Source organism: Buteo buteo, chromosome 1 (genome assembly GCF_964188355.1).
Source record: "Buteo buteo chromosome 1, bButBut1.hap1.1, whole genome shotgun sequence".
Lineage (NCBI taxonomy): Eukaryota > Metazoa > Chordata > Aves > Accipitriformes > Accipitridae > Buteo > Buteo buteo.
In genome coordinates this window covers 33,925,670-33,939,991 of record NC_134171.1, presented here as the reverse complement: position 1 = coordinate 33,939,991, position 14,322 = coordinate 33,925,670, and the positions used below count along the sequence as shown (strand labels likewise).

The window sequence follows — 14,322 nt, the reverse complement described above, 5'->3', positions numbered from 1 at the left end:
CTTTCTAAAGGAGTGTGTGAATTTGTTGGGGTTTATTCTTGTTGTGGGGAAAATGTGTGGCAGCCTGCAGTCAGGAGAGTCTGGTTTTGGGGTGTACCCCCATCCTGATGGTGGTATAGTCCTTGTAGTTGTTGTTGCTGTTTAAGTGAGTGCGCAGCTCTGATCGCTGCAGTTGCATCTCTTCAGCTCTTAGAAGCTGCTGAGGTGGTTGCTCTTGTGCTGGAGGAGCTGTCAGCTTTCCTGGACCTCAGCTGGCTCTGTGCATCTCGGCAGAGGTGGGATGGCATGACAGGGCTGTCAAACTCTTGTGACTCATGTAACATGAGATACATGAAACTTGGCAGCCTCAATTTGAGAGAGGTCTGGTGGCGAGACCACAGGAATGTTCTCTAAGTTGGTATTTGGTTTCCCCTTCTATACTGAGTATTTTGAATGTATTGACCTTCTGAGTACGTGCAAGATTAATCTGTCCAGGCCATGGGGTGAGTCTAGGCAAACATGGACTCTTACTCAGTGAGGTGCTGGTGCTCATGGTTGCTGGTGCTCTGATTTCAGTTAGCGCAGCCTGATTTGAGTTGTTATTACACTGTTTCATTCAGAATAGAAGCAATTCTCCTGTGGTTGGTTTGGGATCTGAATTATTCACTGATCTAACTGTTGATTTGCATACATATTTCACGCTGAATGCTTAACCAAACAGGGATCTTAGTAAATGTATTTTGTGTTATTTAAAGAACTAGTAATTTCTGGTTCTGTACTAGAACTGGTATTTTGTCCTTGTAGAATATAAATGAGTTACACTTTATATCAAAGAATAAGATAGAGATAGGCATCTGATTCATCAAGTTATCCTGACAGTAAGCTCCGATATGTTATTGCACTAAATCTGTGGCTATGATAAGACTAGCGATTGCTTTGTCAAAGAGCTTTTAAAATCCATTTTTCTATTGCATGGTCTTACGAGCAAACATACAGGTACCTGATGTATAAATAAACCTGAATACTGATGTTCATTCCATTTTATTTCTGCATTTGGAAGCTAATGCTGGACAGGGTTGTTGAAGTAAGCACAGTGGGATAGTGCTGTATCTTATGTCTGGTCCATTCTGTGCAAAATAACTGAACCATGCTTTAATAATGTGATAGGATGGAGATGTAAAAATTGGTTACTAAGGTGGTGCACCGAGATTAGAATTGAACAGAAGGCACTGATGGCTGCAGTGGTTCCTGTGTTAGTAAAGATTACTCTGCTTAAGCCAGAACATGCTCTCCAGCTTGTTGGTATGTGAATGCCACTTTATTCTCAAGGTGTAAGGCTCTGTCAGTGGAGTCTCTGTGAATCTCTTATATGTATTGGAGATAAAAAGCATTCTCATATAGTATCCCAAATGCTGCTTCTCTGCTATAGCATGTGCTTGGCTTGGGTTTGGTTTGTATTACCACCTGGTATGTGAAATCACAGTCTCTGTGTAGTACATGGAATTATTGGTTTGTATACCTAAAATAATTTTTAGGAATAAGTATAGTTTGTCCGAAGCACTTAAATTTATTAGTAGCCAACTTTTAGTTTGAAATGTGGATGGGAATAATTGAAAACCCCAAATTCTCAATCCTAGTATGCAAACTTGGAATTCAGGGACGCAGTGGGGAGAAACACAAACCAGATTTGGTGCAACTACTAAGACAGAGGTGGGTGGTAAACTGGTAAGACTTAAAACCTTTAGAAACTGGGAGCTTAAGCAGGCAGTTGCTCTTGCTTCTGCCTTGGGTGGGGAGAGGAAGATTGTGTGAAACAATTCAGGAGACTTTAGTACAGTTTAATATTATGAAAATGGTTACTTCTGCTACCTTTCACATCTGCCGTTCTCTGTAACACAGTGATCTGTGAAGAAAACGGTCAAAGGACTCAGTCTAGCAACTTCTATTGATATGGAAGGCTTGACTGTCTGATACACAACTTGATTTTTAGGCTGATATGTGTGCCTCAGTAGAAGCTGTTTACTTGTCAAGTAATTGTTTCAGAATATACATTTTTCTTCTTTCTGCTTTAAGAGAAATCAGAGAGCATCTCCAGATTTTTTTTTTTAAAGTTGTTTATCAGTGGTCAGAAATGAAGTACCCAAGCCACCAGTTGGTCTGTCATGTGGAAGAGCACATCTAACTTGAGCACTTGGTACTTCTAGGCAAATTGAACCTTGGCCTCCTGCATGACAGTTGTCCCAGTCACTGGGGACTGTCCCCAATTCTGACTTTTGGCATACCCAGTTTTGACTGGAAACTACTCTGTAGATGCAAGAAATCTAGCCCAAGGAAGCTTTATTACACCCAGTGTATTCCTAGATCTATTTTGTGGACTGTTGTTCCTCTGTACTTATTTCAGAAAACATTTGAACAATTTTAAATCTAACCACCAACTACTGCTTTGCAACCCTGAAGGCTTAGCTGTAGCTGGACTTTCCAGAGGACTGAAGCAAGTGGTTTCCAGGTGCCAGTCCCTTCTACCCCTGCTTCTTGTGAGGCAATTTCCTCTGGAGAAAGTTCCTAATGCAGCATTAATTGCTTGCAGTGGATGTTTGTGAGCAGTATACTACCCAAATGACTTGTGAAAATGCCTCTGGTATGTTTAACTTGGCTCAGAGAAAACAGAACCCCAGTGGTGGATTTGAAGGAAAACATCAAGGTAGAAACTGTCCTCTTCCAGGAACATCCCCCAATACCTGATGAAGGAGGGAGAGAGCACTCTAACTAATAAATACTCAAAAATTAGAGAAATGGAAACGAGAGATCAGAGATCTCTTGTGGATTCTTTCTGGATGGTCTGCTCAGCTCAACGTTTTTTCCTCAGCATTCAGCAGTTAGGGCTATGTATTTTCCTAGCAGGAGAAGCTTCATGACTTTTTCCCCTATTTATTTTCTAGGATTACTCAGCACTGGGTGTGTGTCTGTGGTTTGGGGTTTTTCTGTTTTGTTGGGTTTTTTTCCCTTCCCCTGCCTAGGCAACCCTTCTCAAATCAGGCTGCTCCAGCATTTTGTAATTTCATTTACCAGAGAACTTGTATCAACAAACAGTGCATTCAGAGTCCTGACTGAGCAGGGTGTGAGGATCCTTGCTTCTGCACTTCACAGTGGTGGATTGGTTAATTTCTAGATGGAAATCTAGAAACGGCAGCATTGTTAACATGCTTTGGTGAACTTGATGGTGATAGATGAAATAATTCTGTCACGCAAACTTAAACTTGCTGAGACTGCTTTGAGGAAAAAAAAAAAAGTTGGTCACCCTTCACAGGACAGTATTCAGTTGTGCAAGTTCAACTAACTGTTATTAGGTACCTAAGCAAATGTCTTTTTTTTTTTTTTTTGACAAGAATGTTTCTTCCTCATTCCCACAAAACACCCCATTTATGCTATGTGCAGCCCAAATACCTGTTCCAATGCGAGAATTGTTTTCTTGCTGCTTTAAGCTGAAACACAGGAGGCAGAGTTGCTTATCTGTGTCCCAAGCTAACATCAACTGTGTGAAGTTACACAGGTAGGCTTATTTGTGTTAGCCCTGTGTAGGAGTTTTCCTACTGGTACTTCTAGGCAAATTGAACCTTGGCCTCCTGCATGACAGTTGTCCCAGTCACTGGGACATTCCACATTTCCACATTGCAGAGTGGTGAAGTACTTGCTGTATGAAATGCTAGTGTTTCTGACTTGCTTCTGATATGGATGATGGTTTCATGGCTTTCTGTACTGTTAAGTGACTGTTTGACCCAGCAGCTGCCATTTGGTGTTGGTACTTATCAGAATTAAATAATGAAGGTCTGTGACCAACATAAATCCAGAAATAATATTCTGTCTCTGTTGCCCTCTTAATGATGGATGTGTATTATGTCCTTGGAGGAGCAGCCCTGAAAGTACAGCTTTGGAGAAGCTTATGCATAGTGATGCTGTATGTACACCCTGGTGCTCTCTACAGTTTTGAGCAGGGGAAGCTTTGAGTTTTAACTGTAAGAATATAAAAGCATCAGTTAACTTGAATCTTTGTATTGCCTGTCCCTGTGCAGAATCTATAGAAGTTGCAGTAATTTTTTCCACTAACACATTTTTTTGGGTGGTAATAATGGAAAGCCCTTTTATCTGTGTGTTCTCTCAATTATCTTCTGCTGCAGATTTGCACATCTTAAATGTGCTTTAGCTGAAGACATAGTATTTTATAGGTTGCTGCTAACAAACTGGCTGTCTGGTTGGAGAATGACTGCTTGAAGTGTACTAGATCAGAGCAATGCCCTTTAAATCATCATGCTGCTGTCACTGCTTGTATGCAATCCAGGTTTTCCATCCATCAGGCTTATAAAGCTGTTGAAGTCAAAGCCAAAGGGGTTAAATGTGAGGTGAGCTGTATTGTAAACTGGGTAGTTTATGCATGGCACCAAGTCCTAGAGACTCTAGAGAACTAATCCATATGGACGAGTGAATCATCTGACTTAGGGGGCTGTATGGTAAAAGTTAATGTGTGATCAGTCCTTGCAAAAAAGACAGAACTGACTCTCAAAAACCAGCCAAAGGAAGAGAAAGGCAGTTTTTGCCTGTTAATCATGTAGCTCCTGTTAGGTTGTCAGTTATTCAAGGGTTATAATCTAGTTTATTATAAAACTAGGCTGCTGCTTTTTCCAGTTTGTAGCACAGACAGTACTTTGCTAGTGTGTGTGTAATGTTCTCTAGTTGTGTGCATCTCTTGTCTCAAGGGGAGGCTGTAGCAGAAGCTGAAACTCACTTGAGAACATCAGGTATGGATGTGGCACCGAGTGTGTAACGCTTCTGATGCTGCCCATGGCATTGATTTGGTAAGTCCTGAGTTGAAATCAAAGGTAATGTTCCCGTATAACTGTAGTTCCAGGGTGTCTGCAATGATCTGGTGATGTATATATGCTTTTCTCTTGTGAGAAGCTATCAAGTCAGCTAAATAGTTGAATGGGGAGAACTGTTGGAGAGGCTTGCATTTGAAGTTAAAACACTTTTCAGCTCTCTGATTAAGGCTTTGGTGTAGAGGTTTGGCTATACTGTAAAACAGTGTAGGCTATAATAGGCAGCATTTGGATTTGATGCCTAACTTTAAGCAACTCGATTCAAGGAAAAATATTAAAATAATGGATTTGAATCTTAAGGAAGAAATTTGTAATTCTTTGCTAGACTAAAGCATTCCTGCAGGGTCTCAGAGGGACTGAGAGGACAACTTCTGTACCAGGGCTTCGAGTCCTGCTGTTGCCCTGCAGATGCAGAACCCTCCGCAGGAGTGCTGCTGCTCCGGGCTCAAGTGGATCCCCCTTCCCCAGAGCCGAGGGGGATCCGCAGGGAGCCAGGCAGCAGCCTGCATATCTGGATCCCTTCCAGATCACCTGGGTGAGACTAATAGCCTTGCCCTGGCAGCCTTCTAAGCAACGTGTGCCTAGCTCCCCCTTCTCTCCAGTCCTTCACGCACCAGGTCCCAGTGGAATTTTGGCCCTCGCGGGGCCACAGGCAGCCTGTCGGCAGCCATGTCAAGCGGTCATGCTTTCTGGAGAGCACCAGCTGCAGCCTGCTACCTAATAGTGTTGCACAAATCAAACTATTTTCTCTGAACAGCTCTGCAACACTGTCACAGCGTCTTTCTTGTCATTTGTCTGTTCCGGAGGTGCAGTGCTGTGTTTGGCTTTGCAGAGCTAGTCCCTCTTGGATTCGGAGGCTTGTGTCTTCTGGGACCGAAAGGCAAACAAACAAAAAATATAAAAAGAGTAAAACAAACTTTTGTAGCAGGACTGATCTCACCGTGAGAAAGTTCCCTTTGTAGGGAACATAACACTTTTTGAATATAAAAATAACGTGTTTTTTTTTTTCTCCTGAGACTACAACATTTGGAACAATGGGCGTGAATTGCCCAGTTGCTCCAGATCCCAGTTGTGCAACACTACAGGTGAAATATTGGTGAAACTGTTAGGATTGATAGGATTTAAACTACTATTCATCACTGAATATCTTCAACAACCACTGCACCTTTATGACTTCTAATCATTGGGTTAGAGCTGTTTCCTATTTGGCTACCAAAATACTATTTCCCATAACCAGTTTATTGCAGTTTGATTAGATTTTGTTCACTATATCAGTAGCCTTGAACATATTTTTTGAAAAGGTGTAGTAATAGCTGTTCTTTAATTGGCAAGTACAGCATCTTCAGAACTAAATTCTTCTGTGATGCTGTTGCTGTGCAAAAGTGCAGTCCTAACTGAGTGGTAGAATTTCTTGTAGAGTAAGTGGAAACTGTTCTTGGCTGGCTATAGTCTTTTCTGAATGAATGACCACTTCTGCACAGCAAGCATCTTTGAGTCTGCAAAAACTGTGAGCTGATTAAACTTCTGACGTGAGATAGCCTAAGCATCTTGTATAATTCTTCAATTTGTACTGCAAAATGATATCATGGCAAAGATGCTGCTTTTTCAGTCATTAGAGACCATGTTGATCTGCTTTTTCAGGTAAATTAATCAGGTTATAGATTTGTTACACAGAATAATCCACTAGAGCTAAATAATACTGCTGTACTTACTGTGTCTTGCTTCAGTACAGGTTATGTTGAGAGTAATCCAAATGCTCTGTAAACTAGTTCATATTATATGACGATGTTAAATATAGCCAACTGCTGAACAACTTCTCAGTTTTAGGTGAAGATCTGAAAGGACACGCAACGCACGGGAGCAGATGAGTCTTTTTGTGGCCTTAGCTATCTGATTCCATTGTAGCAGTCACTGTACTTAATAGCCAGAATATTGATAAAGTCAGCTACTTATATAGCACTCACACTAGGTCTGGGGGCACAGATGCTTCATAAAATAGTTCAGAAACATGATAAGTTTCAAGTCAGCACATAACCTTAAGTAGTCTCAGTCTGTGCCTAGCACATTGTGGTATATTTGCTTGGCATTAAAACTTGATTGTAAAGGCAAATATTTAATGCAGGAGTTATTTCAGTGGTAATGGTTAAAGCCATCTCTGCTCTGACTTGCCAAATGAATGACTAAGTTGTGGCTCGTTGTTAGGAAACAAGAACTCTTCCCCCCACCCAGGGTTATGACTGGCATTTTAGCCACCACCTTTGCAGCATGGCTGCTTCTGTGGAGTATTTCTGCCATTTTTGTACTTGTTTTGTGAAGGCTTTATACTTCTCAGTCAAGAGAAGATTAGCAGCAGATAAAAAGTCTTCACTTAAACGCCTGTAGACCTAATACTCAGAGGGGTTTTTTAAAACAAAATTTTAAAACCCCAACCAACCAAAAAAACCAAACCAGAAAACCCCAGAACCACCAACAGCAACAATAGCCCCTGCCTCCCCCCCCCCCCCCCAATTTGTCTTGAGAATCCAAGGTGTAATGGCTATTCTGCACTGCTTCCCTGTGTATTTGCTTCTGTACTAGATTTGACTTCAGCTAGATGAGAAGCAAGTGGGGAATGTGGGGCAAGTTGAAAAGATTGACAACTCTGTAAAAGAGGAGAAACATGTAATGGAGAGCAGAAAGGTTGCTGAGAGGACCGACCAGTTCTTCAGAACAGGTCAGCCCAACTTCTACTTTGAATGTTTGAAGTTTGTTGAAAGGAACATGGGCAGCAAGGATGCTGATGGCTGAAACTTCCTTAAATAATGAGAAATTACAATAAAGAATGTATGATGAAAGGCTTAGGAAAACTGCTAGATATCTGAAAACTATCTTGAAACTTGTGGGCTTTCTTTTTTGCTCAGCTTTAAAGTATGACTTATCTGCTGTATGCAGGTGGCTGGGCAGACCTAGCATGAATTCACAAAGCATTTTTGTTCTTTGTAATCTATTACCACCTTTCTTCCTACCCTGATAATATTTCAGTCTTAGAGGGAAAATTCCTGTGAATAATCATGGCTCACTGTTTTGTAACTTGAAGATACCAAAATGTATAAATGTACCCATGAAATGGTAGCAATGGAGAAAATCAGTTTAGCTGAATTCCAGGAAACAGGGAAGGTGAGCAATATTTGTAACCCCTGTGTAGTCAAAGAACTTGACACTGATTAGGACTGTTGAACATAGGGCTCTGACAGTCTAAGTCTTGTTTGTGCTTAGCTATTCAATCAAGTCTTTCAAAAAAGAAAGACTTGAACCTTGACCATCCCTAGAAGTGCCATAATAAATGTGCTATTGTTTTTTTCAAGTTCCAGCTTCTTACTCTCATTTTGACCTGAAAGTTTATCCTTCCTTGTACAAGGACGTAAGCTTCTGCTAAACAACTTAGTTGTGATAAAATAGCAAAAAAAACCCCACCCCAAAGCATCTTCCTGAAAAGTTGATGACTAATTTAACCAGGAAGTAATAACTTAGCATCATTCTTACAAGTTACTAAAGAGTAACAGACTGAATAATGATCTCATGGAAAACCATGCACAGCCTTTCTGTATGATGGCAATGGATAAACGAATGATAAATAAGTATATAATTGACCGTGTATGCAGTTGTATACTGCACCATACTTTGAAAACCTTGTGAGTAGTCTGTGCCAGTTTTAGCAATGAATGCTGTCTTAATGAAGCTACAAATGAGAGCCTGATTAAGTCATTAGAGAGCGCTGGAACAGCCAAGCGAGAGGCTTGTTGGTATTCTCATCTGTGCATTCAAATAGGTAGCTTTGGTTTTGTTTGATCATGCAGTTAATCTCAAACAATAAAGTACACTTGCTTACTTATGCCATCTTAATAGCCAGCATTTGTCACAGGCTTGTGTATGCTTATCTCTATTACTTCTGTGAGTTTCATCTTGTCAGTTGATGTAGAACAGAGTGGAGGAAAGGCATGTGCATTTGCAGAACTTCCTGGTCTGGGGGCTTGCACCTCCAAATCTGCAAAATACTCAATGCCATTTCTAGGTGCTGTTTTCAAGTATCTTGGTTATCTAAGTAAAAGATGGACTTAATTTACTTTTGAGAAAAGTCACTGGACCAGTCTTCCACTTCTGAATACAGAGTTCTCCTGGAACTTACCTTACAATAAAAATCAGAAGTTGGCAATTATTAAAGGAAGAAAAACTGTGTTATCAAGACACCGTATAAATCCATTGGAATGTCTGAGTGTATTGTGTGCTTACAAATAATAGTTTAACCTTGAAGACAGAGAAAACAGCCTAACATCCTTAAAGACAGGCCAACAAGGATGGCCAGAGTTTATGAACAATTAAATAGGTAAGGATTCTCCATCTTAGAAAAGCAATGACTATGGGCAGAGAAAAGAAGGGTCTGAAAGCAGTTGAAGCTTTCCATTGAACCAACGCTCTGAGGACTGAATCACTGGAGACCGTGAGTTTGGGGAAAGCGTTAGAGCATTACAGACCACAGTCAGGTAAACTGGTTGAAGTGTAATGTGTTGACATATGAAATGCCTTAAATGGCTTCTGACTTCAGTGACTGTGGTAATTGTGACCACGTAATATGGTTTTCTGCTGAAATACAGATGCTGATGGTGCATTTTGTCTGGTATCAAAGCATGTTTAGTTGATTAGAGCACTTCTAGACTGCCTTCCTGCATGTCTGGATACACCCTCTCCTTTCAGATTTATTCCCCACCCCCCTTCATACAGGCTGCACAAACCCGTAGCTGGGTTTGAGTAAATGCTGTGTGATGGTGGGGGTGAAAGAACCAAGTTCCAGGTGGAGTGCCAGGAAAAGTGTAAATTATTACTGTCTGTGTTGTGACACTAACACAAACTGACTTGCATGTTTGTAGTGATTTGTAAACTTGTAGGTTGAATTATTTATTGTAATTGATATGGTTTTGATTCCTATTTACCCAGTATTGAATGAGTCACTGTCCCTCTGCCCTCTTACAGAACATCCCCAGACCCGCCTTGTAGGTTAGTAGAAGTGACAAGATCTTGCTCTGAGCCCAGTTCTGTGTGGTGTAGTGTAGTGTGTTTTTCCTGGATCTGGGGCTGCTGGCAGCTGATCTTCTTTTAGGGGAATCTGCTTGCCAAGCTCCTTTCCCTTTTTTTCAAAGTGATACTCCTGTTACTCCAAGCTCTTATATCTCTTGAGGAAGGGGAAAGCTTAGAGCTCTGATAAGTAAGACTTTTTTTGCAATGTGTAAGCACTTGAAATATACAACTGATATTTGGCAAATTGAGCTTTACCGAAGGTACAAAACAACTGAACTTTTTTGCTCTGTGCTGTAGGGTGTTGTGGAGGCCAGGCATGCATCATGCTTGTTGATGCGAGACAAACTCCAAGCGAGTTTATTCGTAGTATTTAGTTTAGAATACCCCAAGTCATTAGTTGCCAGGAACAGTGTATTCTTGGGAAGGAATGTTCTTGGGAAGGGTAACTGTTGTGTCTGTGCATCTGCTACTGATCACTACTATGAAGGATATGCTGGCTGAAGTTAATTTTTCATTTGGCCTCCTATGGCAGATCTTAAAGCTAAAGAATTTTTCATTGCCGGGAAGCTTTCTTATAAGCCTGACAAACGTATTAGTACCTGCAGAGTTATGGAATGTCAATTTTTTTAAGGACTAATGTTCATCTAGGTTACAGATTTTTATATACTATAGTTAATCCTTAGGAATACCTCACTTTTTATGCAGGACACTTTTAGGACTCTAAATGTGGATATGAAGCTGTGGTTGAAGCTGGTCTAGTTGCTTGTGAAAGTATTGATTACTAAAGTGAAATTTGCTTTAAAAATAGTTGAATCAGTGGTTTATTACTGTATATTCTTTGGTTATGCGGAAGTCCAGAGCACTGCGTGAGCAGACTTCTACACGTACTTGTGCACATTCGTATATGCAACTTTAACACACTTCCTCATTTCTCTACTCAGTCTCAAAAATACTTTTATTTTTCTTGGAGCTTTTTCAGCATCAATTGGATCAAGGTTTACTTAGCTGCCTGTGCTGTTTCAAATTTTGGCATTACTATCTATGCATACTGTAAGCTAGCATGTCATTCTTTAAATTCTTGGGATCTCAGTCTTGCGAAGTCTTGGCATATTGAAGTTCCCTGTTTTCTGTAGTAAGAAAGCTCTTGAAAGAGGCAAGACTGCTGGTTGGATCTGAGCTAATGCTGGATCAAAATGGAATCTTAACTTTTTGTTGCATGACTAGGTAAGCAAGCTGTGTAATGGGCTAGTCTCCAGACAAGTAGAAACTAGTTTTAATGTGTCAAAACAACAGTGAAAGCAAAGTTTGCAAATATTTTTCAGCAGTTGATTCTGTGATTGACTTAAATGAATGGAAAATTATTCAGGACAGGTTCTTGCCCTGCCTTCAGGGAGGACTTTTTTGGAAGAACTCTTGAATCTGCCTTAGGTTTCCTAATGGAAGATGTAAATGAGGGTACTGAAATTGTTCATGCTTCTGTAGGGATTGAATAATAGTATGTAGGCAAAGGATCTAGACCAGCTTAAGGAAAGAGGAGATTTTAAGCTAGTGAAGCCATTTCATCTTGGGGGAGGAAGGGGGGAACAGAGGAGGGTGCTGTCTGATCTCAGTAGCTTGTTCTTTCCTTGTTCCGTGGTCTTTTTATCCTCAGTGCGAGTCAGATGCTTAAAGTCCCACGTAAAGACAAGGTGGTGGGCCAGAAGCCACTCTGGTCCACAGTGAGCACGCAAATTCCTGCAGTTCTAGAATGGTCTTAATTTGAGTGCTGCTTTTGTACTCAAAACTGTTTACGGGCCCTACAGGCTGTCTGGAAAGCTTTATACTTTTCATTGGCATTAAAAAGGATTTATTTTGAACATAATTATTCAAGCTGTGTTTCCAGCTGATGAAAATAAGGGTTAAGGAAAAATGTCAGCTTTTTGAATTATGCATTCTTGCTTTTAGCAACTTAACCTGTCACTACTTAGTGTGCTGGCTTTATTTTACACTTTCCAAAGTATTTGCTGATAAGAGCTTGTTTTCTTTCCCCTGCTGTGGTTTCCAAAATGGTTTATGTAGTTTCTGTGAGGATTTAAGTTTCTTCATTAGAGAACAAATCAAGAGTTGGTTCTCTTCTCATGGCAAACTTGTTTCCCAAAGCAGTCATCGATTTCTGTACAAAAATATGACCAGAGAATTATTCTTCAATGTGCCTAATCAACATCAAGATAGCAGAAGTCTCCCGTTGTTGTTGTTGTTGTTGTTGTTGTTGTTGTTGTTGTTGTTGTTGTTGTTGTTGTTGTTGTTGTTGTTGTTGTTGTTTTCTGATCTTGTAGTCTCCTTGACCTGTCTCAGTATATTGCAACCAGTATTGTCACCCTAGTTGAGATGGTCAATAGTGGAGATCAAATATTTGGTTTTTCTGTTATCTCTGGATTTTTAGTCTGTAGGGACTCTGCTAGTCATTGTGGTTAACTTACAGTCAAATAATTTCAGACTTTAATGTAATTCTCACATTAGTGTACATTTTTTCTGTCCACCCTATATACTTAATCCTGATGTTCATGTCTTGCTGCTTTCTTCCCACCAGATTTCAAATTTGTCATTATATCAGTATCCTCACTTGAGGATACCATGCTCTGGTGTCTGCATTTTAGTTAAACACCACTGACCTGTTTGCTCATTGTTTTTGATGGCAAGTGTTCTCCTCCTTCCTGTTCTTTGATTGGAGAGTGGAATTTGTCATTCCAGATGTGTGATGGTGTTCAACACCTGTCCAATTTCCCTGTTCTTTGGTTGGGAAGTTGACCTTTGTCAATGAACGCATCTTCAGCCCGATTCCCTTGTTCGATCCAGTGACCTCTGTCCCTCCCATTTAGACTTTATTGCTCTGAAAGTGACCCTTCTTCCCACCAGATCCTCCCCCCCACTGCAACCACATCTTATAAACCTGAAGTTCTTCCTACGTCTGGTCTCATTTCTGGTACTAGGAGCCTTTCATATGGAGTTGTGCTATGGGGGTCATCCAGCTGCTTTGGACAGTTTGGATGTTTTCTCGTTCATGTCCTTGTGGTTTTGGTACCTGGGTGCAGTCTTAGTGCTTGCTAGGAACTTGTCCTTATACATTGCAATGCCTTTTCTCTAGTTTTTTGGTTGTTTCTCCGTCCTCTTCTGCTTCTGTAGGGTTTTGGGTGAGGATATGCGGCTCTGCTCTGCTGGAGATGATGCTGCAATTGTTTCCCCACTTGGCTAATCTTGTGTCATCTTTATAGAAGACGGAGGCTGTTGCTGTGTAAGGAATTGCTCTCCAGTGACTCTGAAGGAGTCTCATGCATCTATCTGTTGGCTACCCCAGCAGCACTGGAGTAGTGTACTGCTGTAACCCCAGAGCTGATTATGAACCTCCTGGTCTTCTCTTTATTTCAGGTCAGATGTCTTTAAGACAACTCTTTGAAGATCTTGAGCTGCTTCTGCTGTGCATTGCTTCCTTGAAAGGCAGGAAGGAGGCCTTCAGTGCAGAGAAAAACTTCTGTCTGGCATTGTTAATGCTCTTTGCTATGTGCATCAAGGGATGAACACTGAAGTTTTTCTTCACTGGGATTCTTAGGGGTTGTTCCTATGTTGCTGCTCTGGTGTCTGTTCTAGACCTGAGCTTATACAGTAGCATTTCATCATTATTACAACTTAGATCTCTCTCAATTTCCTCTCTTCATGCAAACTTGTACATAAGAACAGAGGTGTGACCAGATATGGTCAGACTAAAGATCCACCTAATGCTGTGTCCCGTTTCCAGCAGTAACCAGGGCTAAAAGCTGAGTGAAGAGTATAAGAACAGGATGAGTGTGTAGTGATTCTTCCCTAGAGTTCTCCTAGCTGCTTGCGGCTTGTGACTGAGAGATTCTTGAGTCAGTTTGGTATTCAGTTTTGGACAGATTTTTCTTACATGGCTCTTAGCTGCTTGTGTTTAAGGCTGTGTAAGCTTTTGGCTTGCAAGCACTGTGCAGTTAAGAAGCTTCATAGCTTCACTACACACTGTGTGAGGAACCATGCCCTTTTGTTGGGTACCTGCTATTGGAAGAGGGAAAAATGATGGTTCATTCTATCATGTTGTCCCTCGGATACCTTTTTCCTGTTGAGCCAAATCTTTTGGGTTTTTCCTTTGCTTGCCTGGAAGCCAAGCAAGCCAGGTATCTGAGAATGAAACCCTAAAGTCACACTTGGTTGCAGCTGACCAAAGGGTTCAAAAGTTGCTTGGCAGTCTGGGAGGTGGAAATGGCTTGTGAAGGTAAGCATGCATGGATGGCATCATTGTAAAAGCCTAATTTGCTTAAGGAAGTTGGTCAAAATGGCTGCACTTGATTCAAAGACTGATAGCTTAAGAATGCTTGCTGTCTTAAAATCCTGTTTTGGCTAATTGTTTTTAATTTATTTTTAATTCCAG

At 40.9% G+C, this 14,322-nt stretch overlaps 1 protein-coding gene across 3 annotated transcripts in view; it reads left to right on the top strand.

Moving 5' to 3' along the window:
* MTUS1 (microtubule associated scaffold protein 1) overlaps positions 1-14,322 on the top strand; it is a 131,383-nt gene that overhangs the window by 20,587 nt on the left and 96,474 nt on the right. The gene's annotated exons all lie outside the window — the stretch shown is intronic.